Source organism: Molothrus ater, chromosome 2 (genome assembly GCF_012460135.2).
Source record: "Molothrus ater isolate BHLD 08-10-18 breed brown headed cowbird chromosome 2, BPBGC_Mater_1.1, whole genome shotgun sequence".
NCBI classification, from domain to species: Eukaryota; Metazoa; Chordata; class Aves; order Passeriformes; family Icteridae; genus Molothrus; species Molothrus ater.
The window spans coordinates 4,142,023-4,157,367 of NC_050479.2; the positions used below are offsets into that span (position 1 = coordinate 4,142,023).

The 15,345-nt window shown below is 42.7% G+C and overlaps 1 protein-coding gene across 3 annotated transcripts in view; it reads right to left on the bottom strand.

Annotated features, from left to right (window-relative positions):
* DSCAM (DS cell adhesion molecule) overlaps positions 1–15,345 on the bottom strand; it is a 471,096-nt gene that overhangs the window by 224,668 nt on the left and 231,083 nt on the right. The gene's annotated exons all lie outside the window — the stretch shown is intronic.

Below are 15,345 nucleotides of genomic sequence, written 5' to 3' on the forward strand. Positions count from 1 at the left end.
GACTTTTTGTTCCTCTTTCTTCTGGACACAGGGATTATCATGACTAAGTCTACAATTCTGTGATTTCTTTTGAGTTTGTTTTTTTTTTTTTCTTCCGAAGCTTTGCACTTTCTGGGAGGGGGGGAAGAATATTGGCATCTGCCAAGCGATTGACTGTGCAGCCTGATCATTTGCTAAGCATTATTAAAAGCTCCTTGAAATCACTCCAGTGCTTTGCCCTTTACAAGCCATCAGCCATCAATTCAGACCATCAAATGTGATTACCAGCACTCCTCCTGAAGCTACTTCCAAGCCATTAGGCTGATCGAAAAGCTGTGTCTTTCTCTTCCTCCCAAGCACATGTAAATCCACCAGACCCGTGCTCCTGTGTTTGTGTGGTGATTCATTACACTTCTGAATAGCATTTGTGGTGTTAAAACTCCAAGACGAGTCAGAATTCATTAAATTTTCAGATATTGTCCTTATTTAAGGGAACTTTTTCAGAAATAGGCTCACATGTTCCTCTCTCTTCTCTGTGCCTCTATCCATTATGTATTTAAAATGTTCTGCTGGTGTGTAAAGAGATTTAATGACAGTTGCTTGGAAAAAAACAATTAGAAAAGAGTAAAACTTTTCTACCAAAAATATTTTAACCATTCCACATTTTTTTTCAGAAATTTTTTTTTTAACCAAACATTCTTTTTTAAGGAGTATATTGTCGCTATTTTGCACTTCTCTGTGAGCAGGAGTGGATGAGATGACTCCTAGAGAACCTTTATCCACAGCCTCATGGAATATCCTGTAGGAAAGTGGTAAAAGCTTTATATTTGCCACAGATTGATTTTGGGAACTCAAGCTCAGCACAGGGATGGTTTTCTGCACAGAGTTATAACTGCACTGAGGTGTTGCCTCTCCTTCCAGCCCAACCTTCACTTCAAGAACACACAAAATCACAAACACAAACATCTCACAGAGAAATACCAACAACTATTGAGCTGAAATAGTCAGGACTGGCCACCAAATGTGAAAAGCTCAACAACCTGCACCTCCTTAATTTCATCCTGAATGAAAAATGGAGGAAACCAAACATTTTATGAATATTCCAACAGAAACTCAGCTCTCAGCCATATTACAATCTCCTCCTATTGTAAATAGAGCAAATTACTAACTTCTCATTTATTTTTGTGGGAAATGTCTTTCATGTGGTTTCTCATTCTATAATTGGAACATAATGTGTCGAGATTATTTATCTTCACCTGATTGAGAAACCATAACAAACCCTCCCAAAAGGAAGAGGTCCTGCAGCAACAAAAGCAGATAAAAGTCATTATAAATGCAAGACAGCAAGATAGACAGGTAACTAGAAGATGCACCATTCTCTGCAAATAATTTATAGCAAATCATTTATTTATCCAATTTCACCATTTTTTTTCTGCTCACAATGCATTAGCAAGATCCTGGAGTCCTAGAACTGACTTTTTACTTGAAATTATTCATGATTTTTCCCCTTTTAAGATAAAAAGGTTTGTCTTCTCCTTTCTTTTCAAAAAGATTTTACAAGCCTTTAAAATTACATAGAGTTAAATAAGACAACTTGTTTGGAGCTTTAGAAGACTGAAAACCATCTAGATCTTAATTTTGTGGCACAATTATGCTTAATTACTTTTTTTTTTCAAGAATACTTTTCTAAGCAGGATGCTTCAGTAATGCTATGAGAGTAGTTAAGATTTATTTCACTCTGATTTTAAGCAAATCAGATGTCTAAGTACCACATAGAGCTAGGTCAGTCACATTACTCCTTGTCCTATGACTACAGCTCCTGCTGAAAAGTCTCTCTCTGTTGAAAGTTGAAACCCAGAGATTTTTTCCCGTTACCGACAACTTTTGCATCTGATTTGCCCAGGGGCTTTTCTTTTTTACTGAATTCCTTTCCTAATGAGAATTACCATTTTCTTCTGCATGGAATTTCCCTTGCACAGTGAAATGGCTCTGACGAACCCAACATGGGGAGCATGGATGTTTTCCTGAAAGGCGCATTTCAAACACGCAGGGATTGCTTAGGAATGTTTGGAAGGACTATGGAAATTTGGAATATCCCCAGGAGGAGCCCCCAGAGCCCCTCTGGGCTCTGCTCAGGGCTGGGCACTGCCCAGGGCAGAAGTTGTGCCTCCTGTGCAGGGCAATTGCTGGGCTCAGGCCCTGCCCGTGGCTCTGGGGCCATTGCTGGGCCTGGAGCAGAGCCTGGGCCTGCTCTGACCTCTGCACACAGGGACAGAAACAGGGACAGACACAGGGACAGACACAGACAGCCAGGGATGAGGTTATTAATTGTTGTAGTGTTGTTGTGAGGGTCCCAGGATGAGGTGAGAGATGAGAATTGACTCCAAGTTCTCAGAAGGCAGATTTATTATGATATGATATGATATGATATGAAAATTAAATACTAAAACTATACTAAAGAAAGAGAAAGGAGACATCAGAAGGCTAGAAAACAATGAATAATAAAAACTCGTGATTGCTCAGAGCCTCAAGACAGCTGACAAGTGATTGGTTATCAAGTAGAGACAATTGACACAGAAACCAATCAAAGATGCACCTGTTTGGTATAAAAAAACATCTCCAGACCACATTCCACAGCCATCAGATCGTCATTGTTTACATTCCATTTCTGAGGCTGTTGCAGTGCGGTTTCCTGTTTGATCCGTCCCAGCCCCCTCAGGTGCACCAACCTTTCCCCCTCCCCCTGTGCCCTCCTGCCTGGCACCTTCCAGCAAGGCGTTGTGTGATTGGCAGATGCCCCCCAGGCCTGGGCTCATTGGTTTGTCCCAGCGTCCGCATCCCCTGACCCTTCCCCTGCTCACACCTGGTTGGCCTTCACCTGTCCCTCCCCTCCCCCTGTCCCCGGGGCTAAAAAAGGACACGAGACCATGCGGTCGGGGTCTGTCTGGAGCTGTTACCACATTTAGAAGTCTACCATGCTACAATAAAACTCTGGATTTAAGCTCTACGGCAGAACCCCCTTCTTGTCTCTTCACCGTCGTCTGAACCTTTTCCACCAAAGGTAAACTGAGTTCCTATTTTGCCTGGACTTGTTCCCAGTGCCCAGCTGCAGCACCCAGCCGGCCAAAGGTATCTCTGCGGTGAAAACCCCACAGCTGCAGCCTTTGGTCTAGCAGCAAGGCCAGACGAAGCCAGGCAGGACACACCCCGAAACATTCGGGGCTCAATATTTAATATGAGGCCTCTCAGCTTCTCAGGAGAAAATCCTAGCAAAAGGATTTTCATAAAATATCACAGGGACAGCTAGGGACAGCCACAGGGACAGCCAGGGCCAGACCCAGGGCCAGGCAGGGCTGAGGCCCCTCTCTCTCCCTGGGGCTCCTCTCCAGGCTGAGCAGCCCCAGCTCCCTCAGCCTTTCCTGGGCACGGAGCTGCTCCAGGCCCTTGCTCAGCTCCAGGAGCTCCTGGCCCTGCTGTGCTGAGGAGCCAGAGCTGGACACAGCAGCCAGAGGTGCCCCCAGGGCTGGGCACAGGGGCAGCATCAGCCCTGGCCTGCTGGCAATGCCCATCCCAATGCACCCAAGTCCTGTTGGTAGCTTTGTTAGTGTCAAAGCCAGGTGGCATTCCTGTAATTACAACACCTCAGTTAGGTGTACATGGATACAAATCCCCAAATTTGGTATTTGAGAACTCACTTATTTAACCCAACCCTTCGTGTGAGCAGCTGTCACAGCTGGACCATGTCATGGAGCACAAAACAGGCAACACAGAGCCTGAAACAAAAAGGTTCTCCTGCTCTGAAGATTCTCTTGAACGCTGTGTTATAAAAACTACAAGGGCCGAGGACCTTTAGCAAAAGCTTAATCAGCAGTTTCTTTTATGAAGTAGTGTTAAAATCTGTTGCAATATTAATGATTTTAGCTCCTCAACAATAGGATACCTTTAATCCTGCCTGTGGGATAAAATAGTGCTTTTAACATTTTGACTTTCTGTCAGTATTAGAATACATATTAAATGACAGAAAATTCATGATGTGTTGCAATATAAATTAAGGGCAAAACCCAGACAGATCAGCTACCTTGCTCACTCAGATAACAGACAGCATATTCAAAACTATTTCTTATATGCTTTTGCACTTTTTAAGTTACATTTAGTGCTTTCCTTTTTCTACTACATTTACTAAGCTATGTACATTTTGCAAAGTACTTATTTGCCAAACTTAATGCCTTTTCCTCAGAAATGCTGCTCATAAAGAGAAGATGCATAAGGCACATATTAAACTGACATATGCCAGCAAAGGGAAAGAGAAGAGGAAAGCCAGCATGTCTTCTAAATTTTTACAGCCCTCCATAATTTTCACTTATATTTCACCAAGACAGTTTAGGTTTAAAAAAATTAACTATTGCTACAATACTTAAAACACCTAAGGATCACATTTTTTAGAACTGGTACCCCAGAATGACCTTTTTTTTTGTGTCATGGAAGGACTGTCAGGTAGGACAACTGTTTTAAAGATTGTGTCCTTAGAAGAAGCATTAAAGGCATGTAGCATGAATTGCTTTTACCTCCTTCTACCCAAAAAGTATTTTTACATTCAAAGTCAACCAGAGCTGAAAATCTCAGGAAAAAAAATCCACAATCTTAGCATTGCAAATAATTAAGCAGGAATACATAAGTAATGGGATGGAGTGTGAATTTCAGAAGCCTAATCTTTTAATTAGAGAAGGTTCAACTTTTGATACAAATATTTCTGAAGCCACCACACTGGTGGGAAAACTGAAGCATTAACATGGCAGAACTAGACAATCCATTTAGTTGTTGGGACTGAAAAGAAATGATTGATTTATTGTTTACTACCTTTTGCAAAAGGGTCAAGCTACTATTTATACTATTTTATCCATTGCTATGCTGTATTTCTATCCATAAAAGAATGTATGAACAATTGAAAGAATTTTCTATTTGAGTGCCTAACAGCTGGAATGGTCTTCCTGCTTTAAAATCAAAGTTTTAAAACCAAAGGCTGTATTATTTCAATTACAATGGTCCAAAATTTGAAATACATCCTTATAAGTTGCATGTTTCATATTTGAGGTACTTCAGAAATGATTTCAGAGCTGGTTTCAGAGCTGGATTGAAACACAAGCCAACTAAATGACTTCAGGACTACCAGTCCACATGCACTTAAAAGTATTACCTATGATTTAGAAAATCTGGACTTCCACTTCCTTTGAACTTGTAGTTGTGCAATTTTACTGAGCCTGGAGATGAGGTTTTGCTGAGTGGTGAAGGATTTTAAATTAGACTCAGCACATGTGAACACAGTAGGTGGTTGCCTTGTGCACACGAACTCAATTGCAAGATGCCCCAAGCACAGGAAAAGAAAGGTCTGGATTATTTAGAGTGATGCACTGGTGTGGGCAGAAAGGGACCTCAAAGCCCATCCAGTGCCACCCCTGCCATGGCAGGGACACCTTCCACTGTCCCAGGCTGCTCCAGCCCCAGTGTCCAACCTGGCCTTGGGCACTGCCAGGGATCCAGGGATCGGAATTCCATCCCAGCCCCTGCCCACCCTGCCAGGGAACAATTCCTCATTGCCAAGATCCCATCCAGCCCTGCCCTCTGGCACTGGCAGCCATTCCCTGGGTGCTGTCCCTGCATCCCCTGGAAATTGTCTCTCTCCAGCCTTCCTGGGGCTCCTGCAGGCCCTGCAAGGCCACCCTGAGCTCAGCCCAAAGCTTCTCCTGTGCAGGTGAACAATCCCAGCTGTGCCAGCCTTTCCTCCCAGCAGAGCTGCTCCATCCCTCTGCTCATCCTGGAGCCTCCTCTGGGCTCTCTGCAGCAGCTCCAGCTCCTCCCTGGGCTGGGCCCAGGCCTGGGGCAGCTCTGCAGGTGGGGAATCACCTGAGCAGGGCACAGGGACAGAATCACCTCCCTACACTCCAGTTTAGACAAATATATATATTTTTGTTGTTATATTTGTGTGTATATTTTTATACGTTTTGTTATATTTTATTGTGTTTTCTGCATTACTCTCCCCTTTTCTCCAGCAACAAGAATTTTTATGATTCACTTATTTAAAACTGAACCTTTCACTGTGCTCTAAGATATACATACCCCAAACAGGGTTCCTGTACTATTTACAGTGAGTGTGTAAAGCTGCAGAGCTTCTGTCTCACTCAACCAATTTATGCACAATTCCAGGTGCATTTCCATGATGAAAGCAGGTCCTCTCAGCATGTACAAGCTGCATCTACCCAAATGCAGCACTGCACTTGGCAATCCCTGCAACCTCCTTCATAATTCCAGCTGACATAACCAGTGTCCCTAGGTTGATGTATCTCTGATTAATGAGGCATTAGTTCTGTATCAGGTAGCAATTTTGGAATAGTCTATTGCCAATGAGTTATGAATATGACTTGATTATTACCATTTGACCTACTCTTGTGTTGAGATGATATGTGGCTGCCTTTTCCCAGAGGACCCACCAAATGTCATTGCCTTGAAAAACCACCAGTTATGTTCCAGTAATTAAATGGAGATTAAAAAAAAAATTGCATGGTAACCCTGGAATCTGTGCTAGGTATTCAGCAATCTGGGATATTGGTACACTTCCTTACAAGAGAATTTCCTTAATGTGAATGAAAATGAGACACATAAAAATTCTGCAAGTGTTGACCCAATACAAAATACAGCTGCTTTTGCCTCCCAGACATTTGGAAAAATCAAGTCTCTGCCTTACTCAATTTACACATGGCAGTTAAAAAATAAAGCAATCAGCAGGCACTGTCAACATGGGCTCACAAAGTCTTTTCTATTCTCAGTCTAGGAAAAGATCTAATCCCAATGTAAATTAAAAACAACAACAACAACAACAAAACCCCAAAACAACAAAAAAAAAAAGAAAAAAAGAAAAAACCCTAACAAAACAAAAAACCAACCAACAAACAAACAACATCACCCTTTAACCTTTACATGGGAATCAGACACAGATCATTTACTATCCTGAGACCAACTAAACATTTTCCAACTCTCCCAAACTATAACTTGGCTAAAAGGCCTCTGACAAAAGTTTAAATAAATAAAGACAGATTTTTGTACACCCTGGGAAGGAATTGTGCTGGCATCTCCCACTTCTTTCTAGCTGGCACATAAACTAGTTGCCATAATTTTAATTATTTGCTCTGCTTTTTCTGATGATGAGGGGAATGGATTTGTTATCATTTGTTTATTATATAATAACAAACTAATATTATTATCCCTTAAGGAGGTATTCAGAGTTATATAGGCTTGAAAAACCCAGAAGTCTTGAATTATGTGGTCAATTAATGAGATGACCAAGAACTAATACCAATCCTGAATTTTTTGTATAATGCCAAGGTGCAAAATCATACTTGCACATACATTGTCATGTGCCGTCTGTTAAAAAGAAGTCATTCTCCTTTTAAAAATGATGACAGAAATGAAGAACACCTTGATTTAAAATTCTCTTTGCCCTGTGACTTGCTGTGCCACTTGTCACACTATTTTTCAGAGTAATCTTTTTTCAAAAGAGTGTGAGAGCTTGAGTGCTAACTTGGAGGCTACTGAACTTCCCTTTCCAGCAAGTTTGATTATTTCACAACAAAAGACCATCCTTCAATGCACTGCTCCATTTATCCTCAAGCAGAAGGCCATCAAATCAAAAGCTGGCACCCCAACCTCAGGAAAAATCAAGCACACCTATAAGCTAGAAAGAAACAGTTTCATCAGACACCACCAGGAAGAGCAGGAAAACCATACAGCAAATTTAAATTCACACATCTTCTGGGGCAAAGCACATTTTATTGAATTTGTTTGTGACAAGGAGGTCCTGATCACAGAATCACAGAATAGAATTACAGAATCACTGAGGCTGGAAAAGATGTCCAGGACCATCGAGTCCAAGCTGTGCCTGATCCTCATCTTGTCCCCAGCCCAGAGCACTCAGTGCCACCTGCAGGGGACACCTGCAGGGCTGGGCACTGCAAAGCTCCCTGGGCAGCCCCTGCCAAGGCCTGAGCTCCCTTTCCATGGGCAAATTGCTGCTGCTGTCCAAGCTGAGCCTGCCCTGGCCCAGCCTGAGGCCGTTCCCTCTGCTCCTGTCCCTGTTCCCTGGGAGCAGAGCCCGACCCCCCCGGCTGTGCCCTCCTGGCAGGGACTTGTGCAGAGCCACAAGGGCCCCTGAGCCTCCTTTGCTCCAGCCCCAGCCCCTGCCCAGCTCCCTCAGCCCCTGCCCAGCTCCCTCAGCCATTCTTCACATTTCTGACTCTCTAGTAAGAGACTGGAGCTTCTCAATACCCCGAAGGTCACCATCTTCACTGCACAGGACTTCCCAGACTGGAAGAGCTCTGTGTGTTTTTCTGAGCTGTGGAGAAAAATAATACACCCAAAACCAGCCTGCAGGTCAGTGGCAGTGGCTTTGCATCCTCTTCATTTCCAGGCTAATTTCCTCCTCCCTACATGATTTTCTGTAATTATTTCTCTGCACTTGTGCAAAGTCTCATTAAACCCGAAATATCAAGCAGCGCTATAAGAAAATAACTGCAGCCATGTGCTCTCCAAAGGATGCAGCTAGCCTAACCTGAAGTTAGGCTACTTTCCACAAACAAATAGACATTTTTTCTGGGGTTTTTTTGTTCATTTTTATGGTTTTTGTAGCAAGGACCACACAGTTCCACACACATTTGCTTCACATGCTCTGAAGGTCTCAAATTCTTTCACATCTATTAAAATAAGGAAACCAGATGCAGCTTCCTCTCCATCACATAAACTATCCCTGAATGAAACAAAACACCACTGCCTTGGGATAGGGAATGTGCCCTGGGGGCAGCCAGGAGCATCACCAAAAGTCCAGAAAGAGGGAAAGTGATAAGCTCGGGCATGAGACGAGGCAATGACTAAGGAGCGCTGTCATTTAATAAGGTCTGTTCTCAGTAATTACAGCGACACAATTTGATCAGCAAGAACTAAGTATCTTCATCTGAAAGGGATCAGATGAAATTAGTGCTGATGTAATAAGTACCATTTGTCACTATTAGGGAGAGAGGTGTTGACAGGTCCCTGCCGTTGCTGTGGCAACGCGGCAGCGCCGTTCCTGCTCCGACTCCAGCGAGTGGCACAAGTCTGGGAGGCAGAGGATGCTCTGCTGGGATAACCCAGTTACCCCCTTCCCCAGCTGGCTCAGGCAGGATCCCCTAATCCTAATGATGCTGGGGTTCCTGGGGCTCCATTTGGGGCTCAGATTCCTCAGCCTCAAGCTATGAGGAAGCCCTGAGGGAGCTGGGGGTGCTCAGCCTGGAGCAAAGGAGACTCAGGGCTGCCCTCCTCACTCTGCACAGCTCCTGAAAGGGGCCTGGGCTCAGCTGGCCCTGGGCTCTTTCTCCAGCAGCACTGACAGAACCAGAGCACACAGCCTCGAGCTGCACCAAGGGAAATCCAGGCTGGAGAGCAGGGAAAAGGTTTTTCCAGCAAGGGTGAGAAAGTTCTGGAATGGCTGCCCAGGGAGGTGGTGGAGTCCCCATGCCTGGGTGTGTTTAACAAAGCCTGGATGTGGCACTGGGTGCCAGGGTTCAGTTGAGCTGTTGGGGCTGGGTTGGACTCAATGATCTTGAAGGTCTCTTCCAACCCAGTGATTCTGGGAATTCTGGGAATTCTGCCTCAGTTTCCCTGCGACCACCAACCCCAGAGCATCCTTGGGGATGTTCTCCCTGGATTATTCCACCTTGCTGCCAGTGTCTTGCAGCCAGCTCTCACACAGGCCCCATGGCATGAGCGAAATTCCTGCATTTTCTGGTTATTTTGACAGCATCCCCACACACCTGCTGGGTCATTTTCTCCCACACAGCCTTAATGCAAGATTTAGAAACACTGAGGGCTTTGTGTTGGCCAAACTCGAGCTGAAAGGTGTCCTTTCCACCAGGCAGCCCCATAAAGGAAATTTTCATTGCAGGCAGAAGCTGAGCTTTCTCTGACACTGGAAGTCCAGCAGTGAGGTTATTCACAGGCAGATTACATATTGTTACAATATTTTCCACTGATGCATTCCATGATGTGAAATAAAAAGGGAATATTTGCTGCCAGCGGGTAAAATTCTAAGAGTGAAATACCACATGAAAAGAAAAAAAGAGATTCTCATGATCAGATACTCATAATCAATGCACATAGCCAAAACACAATCTTAATTACTATCAGTGGGTGGAAGTTTCCTGAATGTTAAATTACCTGCAGCAATTATGAACTACTGAGTAACCTGTTTACAGCTTCCTGAAATTATCATCACATAATTTGGCAATCTGCCATATTTTATTTCATTAAAAATTTAATGTACCGTAACATAATAGCCATAATAAAGCTGTCAAGATCCACTCACTGCTATTTACTTGGATATCATCTGTTTATTAGCTCTCAAAACCAAAAGCCAAACAGAAAGGAAAACTGAAAACTCACAGATCACACAACAAAAGGAGAGTATGAAGGGTTCCCTCTTTCTGCTGTACAGCCCCAGCATCAATCTCTACCCCATTTCTCTCACAGTGAAAACCATGCACAGAAAATACCTAATAATCTGTTTTTGAAGACTTTAACTGCTTGCTAAAGTGTGATGCACATATATGGGACAAAACAATTTCCCAGAACCCAGCAATAATTATCAGTATTTTACACTATAGCTAGCATTAGCAACACCAATAAAATCCTCATGATTTTCAAGTTGTCATCTGGAAGAAGTGCTTCCTCTGCCAGAATATCTTTAAAATTAAACACTGAAGCATTTGAGAAAACTGAAGTAGCTGGAACTGATGCAAAAAATCAAGAAGTCAGTGACTGTCACAAAATGCAAAGCTGTTGGATGAGGAGTTAATCCCTTCAATTTGGGCCCAACAGCTTCAGCCAGAACGAGGAGAGCTCATGGCTGTGCTCTGACCAGGCTCTGCTCTCACTGAGGTTCATGGTTCACAGGGAGTGCAGGTCTGGAACCACGAGTATTTATGAGCCATGGAGAAACCCAGCAGCTGCTTACACCACAGGTGTTGATTTCCTTCCCCAGCTCCCTCCTCACTGCCTGACATGCACCACACCTGCTGAGGGTTTGAAGCAGATGAAGTGTCCAAGAGATGCAGGCTTTGGGAAGAAATAAATGGGTGTTGCTGCCTTCAGGTGCTGGTGGGACAACAGTGACAACAACAGTTTCACAGGTGAGTAGCAAGGGAACAGCACTAACAGAGCTGAGGTACTCCAAAAAACCTCACTCTCAGTGAATTTGTTGCACTAATTTCTACCGTGTTCATGACAAATAGTAAAGTAGTTTAACCTACTTGCAACTATGTTAAAAAAAACACAACTTACTGAGTAGCACATTGGTCGGCATATTTTGCCCACTCGTTTGTTTTGGTTTGTTTTGTGTTTTTTTCTGGCTTATAAATCAAGAAAATAGATAAAATTCCATTAAGTTTCTGTGCATCACTAAGATACTGAAATTGCAATGACAGAGCATTTTATTTGCAAAACATTCAGAGACAATTTCACAAATGGGGCAAATAAACCAAGATACAATGCATTAAGTTTTCAAGTAGTGAGGGATAAATTAACACTGTTTTTCAGAGCCCATAGACAGCTCAAAGAAGCATTAGTTGATATTATTTAGGTAATTCACTGTTTTAATCTTTGAGTTTTCAAGCAAGGGAAGAACTGCTTGATATAGTCGATTTACAGGCAGTATTTCTCTGAGTTCTAGATTAATGCATCAAATAGAAGACAATCAACACATACTGAAGAAATCTGAAGGGAACCTGTAATAAAATAAAATCCTTGTAGAGAAAAAAGAGCACTTTTCATTAAAACAATTCTGCTGACATCATTTTACCCCTGGGTAGGGCATTAACCATAAGTGTGATTTAAAGTGAGCATTTCTTCTGCTTACAAGTGCTGCATTTCCAAGGGTGAGCAGGAAAATGAGTACGTTTTCCTCAGTTCCATGCTCAGAACTACTGCTTATGCCATGGCATCCTTATCACAGAACATCAGCTAAAAATGAAAAGCAAATACTTATTTGACTTTTAAATTTGTATCCAGATGTATCCTCTCAGAAAATAAACCCGGTCCCAACAGTTAAACCAAAGCCTGCACACTGCTTCAGTTGCACTATGAGATCATGGGATCATTAAGGTTGGAAAGACCTTCAAGATCATCAATTCCAAACATAACCCACACCAGTGATAAATCAAATTTTTCTGCAGTTTTTCTCTCTTTGCCTCTGGGTGCAACTCAAAAGTGCAAAGGAAAGGGGAAGAGCAGAGGGTCTGCTCTTATTCTCAACAGGAAGCATCCCACAGACAGAATGAACAACAAGGAACAGCAAAAATCAAGAGTCCTACACTTGAATTAGGGAACAAAATCTGAAAAGTAAAATTTGGGGGTTATGCTACATCAAGTTATAAGCTAAAATAAGTATAGAAAGGACCTTAAATGTCAGTTCTCAAGAGTCACTGGCATTACTGGTACAATTCCAGTTCAGTCAAATGGGTTTGAAATGAGAAAAATTGTCTGGTTACCAGAGTGGCAATTAGGCAATGAAAACATTTTATCACAGCTGAGCCCAGTTACTTGCTTATAGTTTTGAACTAAAATAAAACATTAAACCTGAAATTTAACTCATTCATATTACAGCTTGAATTCTCTCTTTCCTTTCAATATATTTCCCCTTTTGCCTCAATGGACCTGTAGTGATCAATGTCACTGCCTCTACAAAATGTCAATATTCTCTGTCTGTGTCTTAGGTTGGAATGGGGCTGTGTGTTCTATTCCATCTGTCAGAGCTGGGGCAGTTCTCTGCTGTCCATGGGGCAGTTTTTTCTTTCTCTCTCCCACAGCCAATCCTCCCTGCAGGAGATCTCTGCTGTCCATGGCCACTGAGTGTCCCTGCAGGGCTGATCCAATCCCATCATCCCATGGGGAGATGCTGCGCCCAGGGGAGGAGCCAAGCATTCCTACCTGGATCCAATCTGAGGCGCTGGGACAGCCCAGCAGCCTTTGCCCAGTGCATTGCCAGAGGAGCAGCTTCTGCTGCCCTGCATTGCCAGAGGGAGCCCAGGCCCATCTCCAGCAGCCCTGGAGCTGCAGAGGAAAACTCCCCCCTTGTGCAGGATCCCTGCTCCAGCAGAGCCACAGCTGGCACTGCAGGAGGGCTGAGCCCCCATGGGATGGGGCTGTGCCACCCCCCTGACACACAGGGGACAGGGACTGCTCTGACTCTGACAGTGGTTTTTTGTATTTCTACATTGTTTACTTTTTTTATTTTCTTCTCTAATAAAGAACTGTTATTCCTATTCCCCTATCTTTGCCTGAGAGCCCCTTAATTTCAAAATTATAGTAATTCAGAGGGAGGGGATTTACATTTTCCATTTCAAGGGAGGCTCTTGCCTTCCTCAGCAGACACCTCTCTTTTTAAACCAAGATGCTCCATCATTCTTGTAGCTCCCCTCAGGCCCTGCATGGCCACACTGAGGTCCCCCCAAAGCTTCTCTTCTCCCGTTTGAACAATCCCAATTCTCCCAGCCTTTCCTGACAGCAGAGGTGCTGTGTTCACCACCATCCACCAAAGATCTTCACGACAGACAATATCCTTGGTGTGGAGAAGGCCAGGAGGCCTCAAATGCCCCAATGCCATCAGAAACGTGAGACGATTGCTGTGCCAACCTTCATGTCTCTGCTTTTGCTTTGTTATGTTAATGATGCCACAAATAATTGGACTCCTTTAGAGGTTTTCACAACACTTTGTCAAGTTTTGCTTTATTATTTTCAGCTATCAATTGTGGGTTTTTATGAACAAAAGATTTGTAACCAGCTTACTGAAATGCATCCTCAGAGGGAGTTCAGCATTACATCATCCTGTCCTTCATGCTGTTATCATTAGAAGGGATGTGCTACCATTACTGCCTGAAATTTTTTAAAAGGCTTTAAAAAAACCCCAAACCACCACAAAAGCACATCAACACTGCTGAACATGCTTTGGCAATAATTCTAGCTTTTACAAAGGCTTTATTTAATCTGAAAGTTGTACTTAAATGGAAAAGGCTCAAAATAGTAGCTGCTCGCAGCTCAGCAGATGGTCCAGACAATAAAAAGGCAGAACTATTTGAGGAACGTGAGTTGTTCACTGATATAGATAGAATCAGTTAGCAAATGTGCAGTGAAAATGGTATTTCACTGTAATAAACTGATTTGTAAATGTATAGATAAATCCTTTTTTTTTTTCCCTTAAAAAAACAAAAAGGTGTTCTGAACCTGTCTGAGTGGTTCACTTTTAGGTGTTTGTTTCAAAATGCTATTTCATTTAGAAATCTGGGATAACTGCAGGAACTTCTTCAAATACGGTGTGGGGAAAACTTGGGATGACAGACACATTTCAAGCCAGGGTAGTTTCAGAGATATATCCTACAGGCACCTTACTGCAGGATGAGAGGCGAAATTTGAAATTGTATTTTTTCTAGGACATAAAAATTATTTCCTATTTTAAATGAGAGTTTCATGTGGCCAAGGAAAGGGGGGGGGAAATAATCATGACAAAGAGCAAAATACCAAACTGGGAAAACATAGTTAAATAGTGAAATTTCCTGATTAATAACTTAGGGGTTTATTAGCACACAAAGCTACAATCCATGTCAGTAATTCCTTTAAAAAGCCACCTCAAGGTGGAAACATTTAAGTCATTTCCTAAATTTGCAATAGCTGTAGAGTTCACTCCTTAATTGATGATGTAATCTAAATGTACCGAGTTTCCAACTATTTCATTACTTTAAATAGTAAATTACCTCTTGAACTTTACCATGTTCTTCCTTGCGGTGAAAATAAAGAAAATCTGCTATGTAACCTGCAATGCCTTTGGTCACCTCACTGTGCACTTTCATTCAGGTCACACAGGAGTTCTTTAAGGATTATTTGGAAGAGAAAGTGAAAGGCGAAGGGATTTTCTTGCTTGAACCACCAGTGACTTCTGCTTTAGGGGGAAACCAAGATGTAACCATTTTTGTAGACCCAGGAAAAACCACAGAGGTCTCTTCTGTATCCACACTGCTCTCCCCTGCAAGGCAGTTTCAGAGCTTAGTTTCTGCTGATGCCTGGAAGCTTTCTTCCATTTTCCAGGCTAAATGTGATTGGGATCAATTGATATTGATGTTTTCCTTTATCTTTAACAGCTTTTCACCCTCTCTGACATTTTATATTATTTTCTTTAGAGAAGGCCGTGGTATTTCCCTGATATATTTATTCTAATGAATTGAACCAACCACAATCTTTTTAGCATTGCTTCCTGAGAAATTTTCTTTATCCCTGATTCCTCTCAGCCAGCTTTCT